Here is an 11,203-nt window from a genome sequence, read left to right on the forward strand (position 1 = left end):
GAGCGCGGACAACTTCGCTTGCCTGGATGCGCGCCCCGTATTACATGGTGGAAAAATGTGCCAGCTCTTCGACTTGTTAAAGAAAACAAAGACTTCCGAGACATGTTCAAACTCCTAGGGACAGAATGGGAGCTGTCAGGTGACCTTTTCCGGAAACTCCAGCGTTTCACTTGCCATATGTACTCTTCCTGGCCGGGAACAAGTGACATCAATCCTTGCTGCATATAGGCGGCATGAAAGATTATTCGATTGTCAGCTTCTTCCTGAGTTGAACTCTGGGACGATGTCAATATCCTCTGATGTAATCTTGTGACACTCTTCCTCACATGCAACGAAAAGCACCTTGCTGACTGTGTAGTTTTCTTTTGTTCTTGTCCTTGCCTTTCTTCCATTCCTCAGTGATGAATCTTACAAGTGATTCACTTGGAAGAAGAAATAACTAACAAGAAGCCATAGGTGACAATCCTCCGTGAAGTTTTATATATTTCAACAAAATCCCAAGCGTCAACGCCAGACCTACTGTGCAGACATTATAATTAGGCAACGGTTAATACAATGAGGGCGCGTCACAAGCATAAAACATACAAAGAGCTAAATCCATTACTGCTCCCAGGGCGTGTAAAGATACTGTGCTTCAAGTTCGAAGTTCATTTTAATTACACACACACAATCATTGCATTCACATAAAGATCGGACTATCATGGTCGTGTCTAGTAACAAAGACAGCCCCACCATCTTACCGTGCCTGTACCTAATTAAGCGCGCCTGGAACAGGCCAAATTCCAGCAACAGTTGCGGTAAGCACCGCGAGTGTTACTACCGCCGGCCAGATAACCAGGACATCTGCTTAGAGTACCTCTGCTACCAGACAACTGCCTAAACCTACGGCCTATTCCACAGGATTGTAAAAGTAGGGATGTTTCTAAAATATGCATTTACTTCAATATCAAAACAGCTACGGTAAAAATAAAAAGACGTGCATCATCCCGGACATAATGCCACACCACATGCGAAATTACACAGAAATGCGACGTACGGAAGAATGCGTTTTGGCTGCGAACATCTTCCAAAAAACTTGGCATCTCTTAAGCATGGGCAAAAACATCTGGAACCACTTATCAAAACCACCCCGTATTTGCATGAAGTCCCCCCCCCCCACTGCTACTCCAAACAACGCGTTTTTCTGGACCATTCCAATTCGCCTCGTAATTGTAGGGGTGCGTCTGCAATATACATTGACCGCGAAAGCAGCAACGGCAAAAATACACATTCGTGCATCAACACGGGCATGCCCGCAGACGGCGTATAAAATTGCGTGCCGATTACACAAAGAGAACCCAGTGTTTTGACTGCGAACATGAAAAATCAGCCGATCACAACACTCCGTCCGGAGGTCCTGACCTCCTTCACGGAGTAACAATAGTGATAACTGTTTGTCGTATTTTTATCGATCATTACAATGCTTAAACCTTACCGTGTGGTACAAAATATATATCTAGAAAAAGGGATCTAAAGGATGATTTGGTACAAATTGTTTTCTAGCATCAATTTGAAACACATCTTACGTTGGCAGCCTGGAACAGGCGCACTCCATGTTTGGTCCGCCTGACACGTCACACTAGAGGCTCCGTTCAGTCCGTATCCCTGGTCACAGGTGAACATCACCACGTCCTGGTAGGAGTTCGCTCCGGTAGGGCTCAGAGCTCCATTTTGGGGGGCCGAAAGAGTTGGACATGCCAACGCTAAAACAAAAATTATCGTAAAGAAGCTGGCTAGAACACAGAAGTAACCAGTATGTTAGTTCAGTGTTGACAATCAAAACAAGAAGCCATAGGTGACAATCCTCCGTGAAGTTTTATATATTTCAACAAAATCCCAAGCGTCAACGCCAGACCTACTGTGCAGACATTATAATTAGGCAACGGTTAATACAATGAGGGCGCGTCACAAGCATAAAACATACAAAGAGCTAAATCCATTACTGCTCCCAGGGCGTGTAAAGATACTGTGCTTCAAGTTCGAAGTTCATTTTAATTACACACACACAATCATTGCATTCACATAAAGATCGGACTATCATGGTCGTGTCTAGTAACAAAGACAGCCCCACCATCTTACCGTGCCTGTACCTATTTAAGCGCGCCTGGAACAGGCCAAATTCCAGCAACAGTTGCGGTAAGCACCGCGAGTGTTACTACCCCGGCCAGATAACCAGGAAATCTGCTTAGAGTACCTCTGCTACCAGACAACTGCCTAAACCTACGGCCTATTCCACAGGATTGTAAAAGTAGGGATGTTTCTAAAGTACATGTATGCATTTACTTCAATATCAAAACAGCTACGGTAAAAATAAAAAGACGTGCATCATCCCGGACATAATGCCACACCACATGCGAAATTACACAGAAATGCGACGTACGGAACAATGCGTTTTGGCTGCGAACATCTTCCAAAAAATGTGCATCTCTTAAGCATGGGCAAAAACATCTGGAACCACTTATCAAAACCACCCCGTATTTGCATGAAGTTCCCCCCCCCACTGCTATTCCAAACAACGCGTTTTTCTGGACCATTCCAATTCGCCTCGTAATTGTAGGGGTGCGTCTGCAATATTACATTGACCGCGAAAGCAGCAACGGCAAAAATACACATTGAATTTCGTGCATCAACACGGGCATGCCCGCAGACGGCGTATAAAATTGCGTGCCGATTACACAAAGAGAACCCAGTGTTTTGACTGCGAACATGAAAAATCAGCCGATCACAACACTCCGTCCGGACGTCCTGACCTCCTTCACGGAGTAATAAGTCTTACAAGTATTCATTTATTGTTTACCATTAACCTTTGCCAGGTTTTGATGATGATTTAAACTGATTAGCGTCAAAGTATGGCTTGTTTTGTGGCTAAGTCTTGAAGTAAGTTACATTTGCAACGTTTCTTTATATTGTTGTATATAATAGTGTGGCTTACTTTGTGAAATGCTCATATTAATAAATTTCACCATTGTTTCTTTAAACATTATCATATGAACCAAAATGTGCATTTTTGGATAGAAAAAAACACGAAATACCATTTATTATTCAGAAAAATGAAGTCATCAGCATTTAATAGGCAGAGATTCGTGGCAGTTGTTAACTTACATGTTTGTACCGAATTTCAGCAAAACTGCTTCATTTATCATGGCACAGGTGTCAGAAATCTACATTTTTAGCTAAAAACACCCAAATAATGCGAAAAAATTGCAAACAAAATGAGCTGCCCTCATATCTACACTCAGATACTTCACTCAACATCGTCAGGAGACAAGCATTCCCCCACAGATATCCCTCTATTACCATTATAAAACCGTATAAAAGTATTAGCCTCTGCGTTGCTAGGGAGATGTATTTTCCTTAGCAACGGTTACCATGGAAACATGATATAAATTTCTGAGGCCCTGAAAATGAACAATTTTCCACCGATAAAAGTTTTCTTCACGTTTTACTTATGATATGCACTACATTTTACTGGGAAAGCAGCCCAGTGCCTCCTTAGCAACGGCCCTAGCAACGGTTTCCCCACAGAAGGCCTGTGGGAATAGAACTTTTAGATACTCATATCTCCAGATTGGATTGATGGATTTTTACCATTTAAAGCTTAAAATGTAGGGAACAGTGTAACAAATCAGATAAATTCATGAACCAGGCTCGAAAATGCAATCTGTATATTTGACAGGTTTTGAAAAGTAAACATTCCATTTTTTTACCAATTTTTACCGAAAAATCGAATTTCAAAACCTCATAACTTCTCTTAGAAATGACATATTGGAACAAAATTGACATTTTTGTAATCCTTGGTTTCTGATTTATTAGTCCACTAAGTTTAAATCTCAAAAACATCCATATTTGATTATTTTCCACTCCCCTTTGCATTAAAGTAGAAAAAGATATGGTTCGTGTAGGGTCAAAGTTCAAGGTCAGATAACAAGGTCAAAGCTGCCACTCTGCAAAGGTTATCATGCATAATGATTAACTAGGGGACCCAACCTTTCTAAAAAACTAAGTCATCCTTTGTCCCTCTGTTTGGTAACAAATTGTCATTTTTGGGGACCTGGCCCATGGACTAATAGGCAAACATGGCCTCCTGAACAGCGAACTACGTGACCGTGGATAGGAGTAGGTCAGGTATGACGCTGTATCGGCAATGAAGTTTATTTTGAATCAATATTAGAATATGGGGCGATAATGCTGACACCTGTATAAAGTTCTACCCTAAGACCCTATCACACACAACCGAACATGGCCTCCTGAACAATGGCGAATCCCCCAACCATGGTTAGGAGTAGGTCGGGAACAAGGTCGGCTGTGGTTGGCTGGTGTTTGGAGAGGTCTGCTACTGTTCGGCTAGTCTCTACTAGAACCAGACTCCTGAATAAATAGTAGAAATCGGCAAAGGGGGAAATCATTGGCCAGAGGAGTTGGCCGGCCATAGAGGGTCCAGTCCGTGCAGGCAAACTAGACCCTCTATCCTCAATCGAGAATGGACGGGAGGTTGGGCCATGGTTGGGGACTTCTTTGCCGGTGGTTAGCAGTGTTCGGGGACGTGGTCGGCAGTCAAATTTGACTCAGATTTAACTTAAATTTGTATAAAAAGGTGTGACCTAAATCTGGCCCGACTGCTCCCGAACTTCAGCCAAAGTTGGTTGGCTGGTGTTCGGGGGGAAGGTTCTGAATGTGTGGTTTGGTTTTTTATTGTCCAAACAGTACCCGTGCAGTCGTAGCCTTTATACAACTGAATTGATGCAGGGTATCACATAATAATCAATACAAATCACAACAATTACAACAATCAAATAATGCACGTGATAAAAATATTTGTTCCACAATTATTTTTTGTGGAACTGTAGCAAGGGTCTGTGCGGCTGCCATTCGGCGCCACAAGGTGACCTCAATACGACTTTCCCCAACCGAAGTTAGGTACCCATTCATACCTAGGTGGAGTGAGGAAAGTCGTGTAAAGTTCCGGTTGCAAAAGTCGTTGTGCCCTTTCCCAAGGGCACAACGTCGGGGCGCATGTTCAGACATGTACCGGGTACGACTCGGAATCGAACCCGGGTCTCCCGGTTCACAGTCGATTGCTCTAACCACTACACCACCCGACGCCACATTGTGAATGGGCTAGGCCTCAGTCATGTACAACCCTTATGCATGCCGACCGACCAAGCTTAAGGAGGTTCTCCATGGACCGACCAAACACTTATTATTATACTCCCACGCGGTGTCTGTACCTTCAGCTAAAGTGCTCCACGGCTACAGCCATTGTCAATAAAAACGTAGGCGTGAAGCGAGACAATAAAGTAAAAAAAAGTGACACACGCATTTTCTTTACCTTCGGGATGTTATTAAACGTCACGCAAATGCAATTATCATCAACAGTCGGCGACTCATGGATCATCTTTTCGCAGAGACGTCAAAACTTCCAGCACCGAGGCTGGCTTCATCGGTCATGTCTGACTAGTTAGACCTCCCTCGGAAACCAATTCATAGAACTCGTGCTGTTCTCTAGAGAAATCATCCTGCTGTATTGTTCCACTTGGACGTGATTGGGAGTCAGACGGGTGCTGTACATCACTGGGTGATGAATGACGTCTTTTATAAGGCCACACCGACTAAATTTTATGGATGACATCCTCTGAAGACCCCCAAACTAGTGCGCGCGGGCGAATAAAAAAAATTCCGGCCAAAAATAAAAAAAAATAAAAACTACTAAACCACAGGAATACAAAGCTGGTATTGTTAATTTGTGGAAGTACATAGCGACGTATACGACAAGCCGGCACATGTTGGCTTGTTACCATGGACTACCAGGCCTAGAGCCAGGCCAGGGGAGCCAGGCATAAAATTAAGTCGGTGTAGCCTAACTGAATCACCACAGATGGGCTAAATGCACAAATGTGCCCAAATGAGAAATCATACTGCTGTATTGTTCCACTTGGACGTGATTGGGAGTCAGACGGGAGCTGTACATCACTGGATGAGGAATGACGTCTTTTATAAGGCCACACCGACTAAATTTTATGGATGTCATCCTCTGAAGACCCCCAAACTAGTGCGCGCGGGCGAATAAAAAAAATTCCGGCCAAAAATAAAAATGCTACTAAAGTTGCTACTTCCGCAAATTAACAATACCAGCTTTGTATTCGTATGGTTTTAAACCATACTACTTATCATCTACTGTTAGTTGCCCTTTCTTCTCTCTTTTTGAAACATCTGGTAACATAATTACATAGTTTGTCTACTGTACATTCGTTCTTGCATGGCATCAAACGTGTCCTGCTTTGACATTTTCTAACATATCTTGTCTAATTGTAAAGTATCGAATAGCTCTTGGCGTTCATCTTCATATAGTGTACACTAGTCAAGTAGAAAGTGTATCTCGTTTTCATCACGCGTTATCAGCGCGAAATAACGCGTGTTTGCGTCACTGACTCAGAGGAGACTTGGCGCTTACTATGGTAGATGTGTGCTCAGAGTTAGGAGGTTAGTTGTGGATTCTTTCAGTTTCAGTTTTATTCAGATCCACAATTAGCCTCATAAGAGGCTATTCTTCCTGTGGTCTACACATTCATATTTACATACATATATTACAAACGTACAAAAACATTCTGCCAGGCTTGTGCTTCAGAAGCGGCTGGAAAGAGTACAAATTGGCTTAAAGGCATTCTGAACTTCTTTATCATATTGACACATACGGCTTCACATTAGCACATTTCAATCAGTATTTCATACTTTGGGCATTTAAAACTGCAAAAACAAGTCCCAAGATGAGTCCTTTTTTAAGGATTTTACCCTAAAAATCAGCGTAGGGCCCTTCTAGTAACCATTTTCCGTTAGCATTTCGGGTATTTTTGCTCCGTGTGGGTCACTATACATTGGTGGGATAGTGTGGTTTCAACTCAGTATATAGATAAGTGACTAGAATATTGACTTTGAAAAATCGGGTTTCCAAGCCCTAAAAACTGCACTGGATGCCTTTAATGGACAGATAGCTTTGTCAATGAAGGTTAGACATCCAGGTAATAAGATACGCCAAAAAGCAGTTACTCAAGCAACTGGATATGATGATTTTGAAAACGGTCAGACGTTTCAGGTAGCATGCACTATTAAACTTAAAGTGTCACTGACGAAAGGTAGTGGATGCTACCTGAAACGTCTGACCGTTTCCAAAATCATATCCAGTTGCTTGAGTAACTGTTTTTTTGGCGGACAGATAGCTAGCCTGCCAGCTCACTCACTCGCTCGCTAATTCACTCATTCACTCACTCACTCACTCACTCACTCACTCAATCACTCACTCACTCACTCACTCACTCACTCACTCACTCACTCACTCACTCACTCACTCACTCACTCACTCACTCACTCACTCACTCACTCGTTCCAGAGATACTCCATTAGCGGACCAACTCCCCTGACATGTAATCTGTCTATTTGACCAATTTCCTATCTTTCCAGCCGCTTCTAAAGCCTGATAGAAAAAGTTGGCTTTCTTCACTACCGTCTTAGCCTGGTTACCAGGCCTAAGTTTAGCTGCCGGTTTTTTTTTCAGAGAGGAGGAAATATAATTGGCAGCTAAAACAGGTTTGGTAAGGCCATATTGTTTTGATAATATGGATGACATCCGCGCGCGCATGAATTTTCGTCCGTTTCAAAAAAATATGCTGTAAATCGTAAAAAAAAACAGTTGCAAAATGAGCAAATATATACCTTAAGCTGAAAAAAAATTGGAATACGATACCGATGTCGTAGAATGCAAAAATTAAACGAAAAAGATAACAATTTAAAGCAATGAATTTGAAGACTAGCTTATTCACAAAACCATAGTCTGTGTCATTTGTTTAACCTTCAAAACCACGTAGATTTCATATTGAAAGCAACTTTTTTTTGGCCAAACTTTTTTTTATTCGCACGCTCTCATCAGTTTTGGGGTTCCCGAAGGATGTCATCCATATAATCAAATTAACATGGCCTAACCATGGCCAGGCTATTTTTGGTGTCCCTATGACGTCATGCGAAAACGACATTATGACCGTTGGGATTAACTGATCAGGCTAGGATACAAGATGACGTCACTGTCGAGCTAGACGTCAACAAATTTCAAAAGGCTCAGTAAACAATACCGAAAAACAACACCGAAAATTCAATCGCTTACTCAATGGGGAAAACTTTTTTCCTTTCTCTTGGAGAACACTGTTTACATGACCGACTTGCTGAATATGATGAAATTGTCTATTCATATTTCAATACGTTAGATCCTATAGATAAATGCAACTACATTCTCAGGGGAGATAACCAATACAGTATTCAAATAGGAAAATACATTAAAGAATGTTTCGATCTTAGAGAACACATGTTAGAGAATAGTTAACCTTTATTGTTACATCATACATATACTCTGTACGTAAGATAACGTTATCTACACATGTATTTAGCTTTGTTAGATCTTTAGTTAAGTTGTAGAAGACTATACAAAAGTCTCTGTACTTTTTTGTTGTGTCAATAAAGAATCTCTGAATCTCTGTATGTCCAAAATCTCATAACCGCCACAGATGAAGTTTACATTAAATTAGACGTTCTTTGTGTGTCTCTTTGTTCTTTTAGATTGCAGTCTCTGTGTCTAAATTGTCCGACGCACACATAATTACTTTGACATGCGCCCGCTGGGTGCCTTCTCAGGAAATCGGGCTGTCCTTGATGTTTTAACCCTAAATCTTGTATATGTTTGTCCCACAATATATAAAGATGGTTTAGACTCTATTTTGGTGCTGCTTGACCCAGACGTTCAAATTTACCGAGCAGTAATAGATTATTTCATAGATCTCCAACCTTTCTTATATTTGTAAAAAAAGCCAGTGTTACACCTAGGTTGGGAGTTAGTCGTGAGTGTGGTTGGGAGTTGGTTGGCGTTGCCTACTAGATGCAGTTTTCACATGTCATCTGCGCCAACCAAAGATAAAGCCATGGGTAAGATAGATACTGTTCAGTATCCTCTACCAGGCTTCGGGGGGCGGCTGGAAACAGTAGAAATCAGCCAAATAGAGAAATAAGCATGCCAGGGGAGTTGGTCTACTGGAGAGAACAGTTTGCGAGCTGATTTCTACTCTTTCTAGCCGCCTCTCGAAGCCTGGTATACGTAGAGGCTAACTGTTCAGAAGAAGCCGATTTAACCTGTGGTTCAGAAGAAACCACTTCCACATCATTTCACTCAGGTGGAAATGAGTACTACCTAGCTTCGGTTAGGGACGTTCCCCGGATAGGACGTTAAACGGAGGTCCCGTGTTTGGGGAGAGCCACACCACAGGACGTTAAAGATCCAAAAAAGAGTAGGGGTTCTTCCTGGTGTGAGTGGTTCAACTTTACAGTCTGGCCTGAAGGCGGTTTACCGGTTATGCGAAACAAACAAAAAGCAAACAAACCTAACATGCCCGTAGCCAGGATTTTAAATCTTCCTACTGTTTGAGGGGACCTCGAGCGCCATAGGCGCGAGGTTCCTAGGGGGTCCGGGGGCATGCTCCCCCGGGAAATTTTGAAAAATGAACCTTCTAAAATGGCATTTCGTGCGTTTTTGAGAGGATTTCAGAGATAAATTTTTATACAACTAGAAAGGCCAATATTTGCTTTGGAGCAAATACAGCGATGGGTTCACCACATTTTACCACATGGCAGGGAAAGAATGAGAAACACAAGGGAAAACAATGATTTACATTGATATAACTATAATATGAAGTAACATACAACTAAAACAACAGTTGGATAGCTATTCCCTACTTTATTGGTTAGGATTTTTAATTGCATAATGCAAACTGTTGATTTTCAAAATAAAAAAAAAACGTTCATGCCCCGCATTCCAATGCTGGAGCAGAAAAGCTTGAAATACCTACCAAAACACTTGAATAAAGACATACTGTCAGTATGGAAATACTCTGTGCAGGTGTTAATCAAGTTAAATCCCAACAGCCAATCAGCAAGAAGTATAGAGGAAAGCTGCATGCCTATTGGTTGATGCCCTGCATTCCATTGTGATGACTCATGCCCAGACGTGGTAAACATGGCACACTAACACAGTAATACATTAGCTATAATACAGCCAAAAAACTCAAATAAAACCATTCTAAAAGCCTGTATCACAAACATTTAAAAAACGCCTAGGGGTATTTGCCCACTGTACCTCCATACCAAATTTCAGGACCTTAGGCCCTAAAATGAAGAAGCTGAATCCATTTAAAAAATGGCAGGAGGAGGAGGAGGAGAAGGAGGAGGAGAAGAAACATCAGAAAAAGCAATATGGTTTCACCACACCACTTCGTGGTGTGGTGAACCCATAATAACAAAGGGAGCAGTTTCTCTACGATTCCAGTCCACTTTTCAAGAAAAATCTTGGACCTTTACATAAAAAGTGGACCAAAAAGTGGACCTTTTAGCCTTGTGGGGGGTTCTTCCGAACCCCCCCCCCCTGGCTACGGGCATGCCTAGTGTGGAAAGTAATTTTCCTTCAGGCATGCAGAGGCTGCAACTTGAAGGGAATGAAAACTGGGCCAAGACTCGCCGTCCCCTACCATCGATTCCAGATTGCCCCCATTGATCTACAGGAGAACCCATCACTGAAACCTACAGACATATCAGTGGCAGATGGACAGCAGTTGTACCGTTTATTACAGGCATCCAATACAATTTCAGGGCGGCAAAAATATATTCCGGACGAGTAAATCTGTCATTAATATTGGCATACATGTACTGTCATTTCTTAATATTTTCGTCATTATTTCATACATGAAGCGTTTAAAATACACCAAACCAAGTTTCGTCAGGAGCCCCTTTATTTTTGGGTACCACCAATAAATACTTAGTAGCTAGAACCAGGCTACGATACAAAACAAGCAACCATTTACCATCGCATTTTCTGCCGCACACTATCAGTATGCAATGGGATAGGGCTAATTTAACTTGCTATATTACAAAAATTACCAGAAAAATGACCACGGCGGTCTGTCACTACGGCATTCTTTCCCATTGCCGGGGGCGTTCGATAAAGTATCGGGTTACAAGACGCAATTTTGGGCTAACCGTAAAACATTTGAAACTAAACAAACTAGTATCGAAGGGAAAATTTCGTTGAAATAAAATAAAATTATTGTCTTTACATACATTCAATGGTGATTTTTTG

The sequence above is a fragment of the Branchiostoma belcheri genome, unplaced genomic scaffold (assembly GCF_001625305.1).
Source record: "Branchiostoma belcheri isolate BF01 breed outbred unplaced genomic scaffold, Haploidv18h27 scaffold56, whole genome shotgun sequence".
Lineage (NCBI taxonomy): Eukaryota > Metazoa > Chordata > Leptocardii > Amphioxiformes > Branchiostomatidae > Branchiostoma > Branchiostoma belcheri.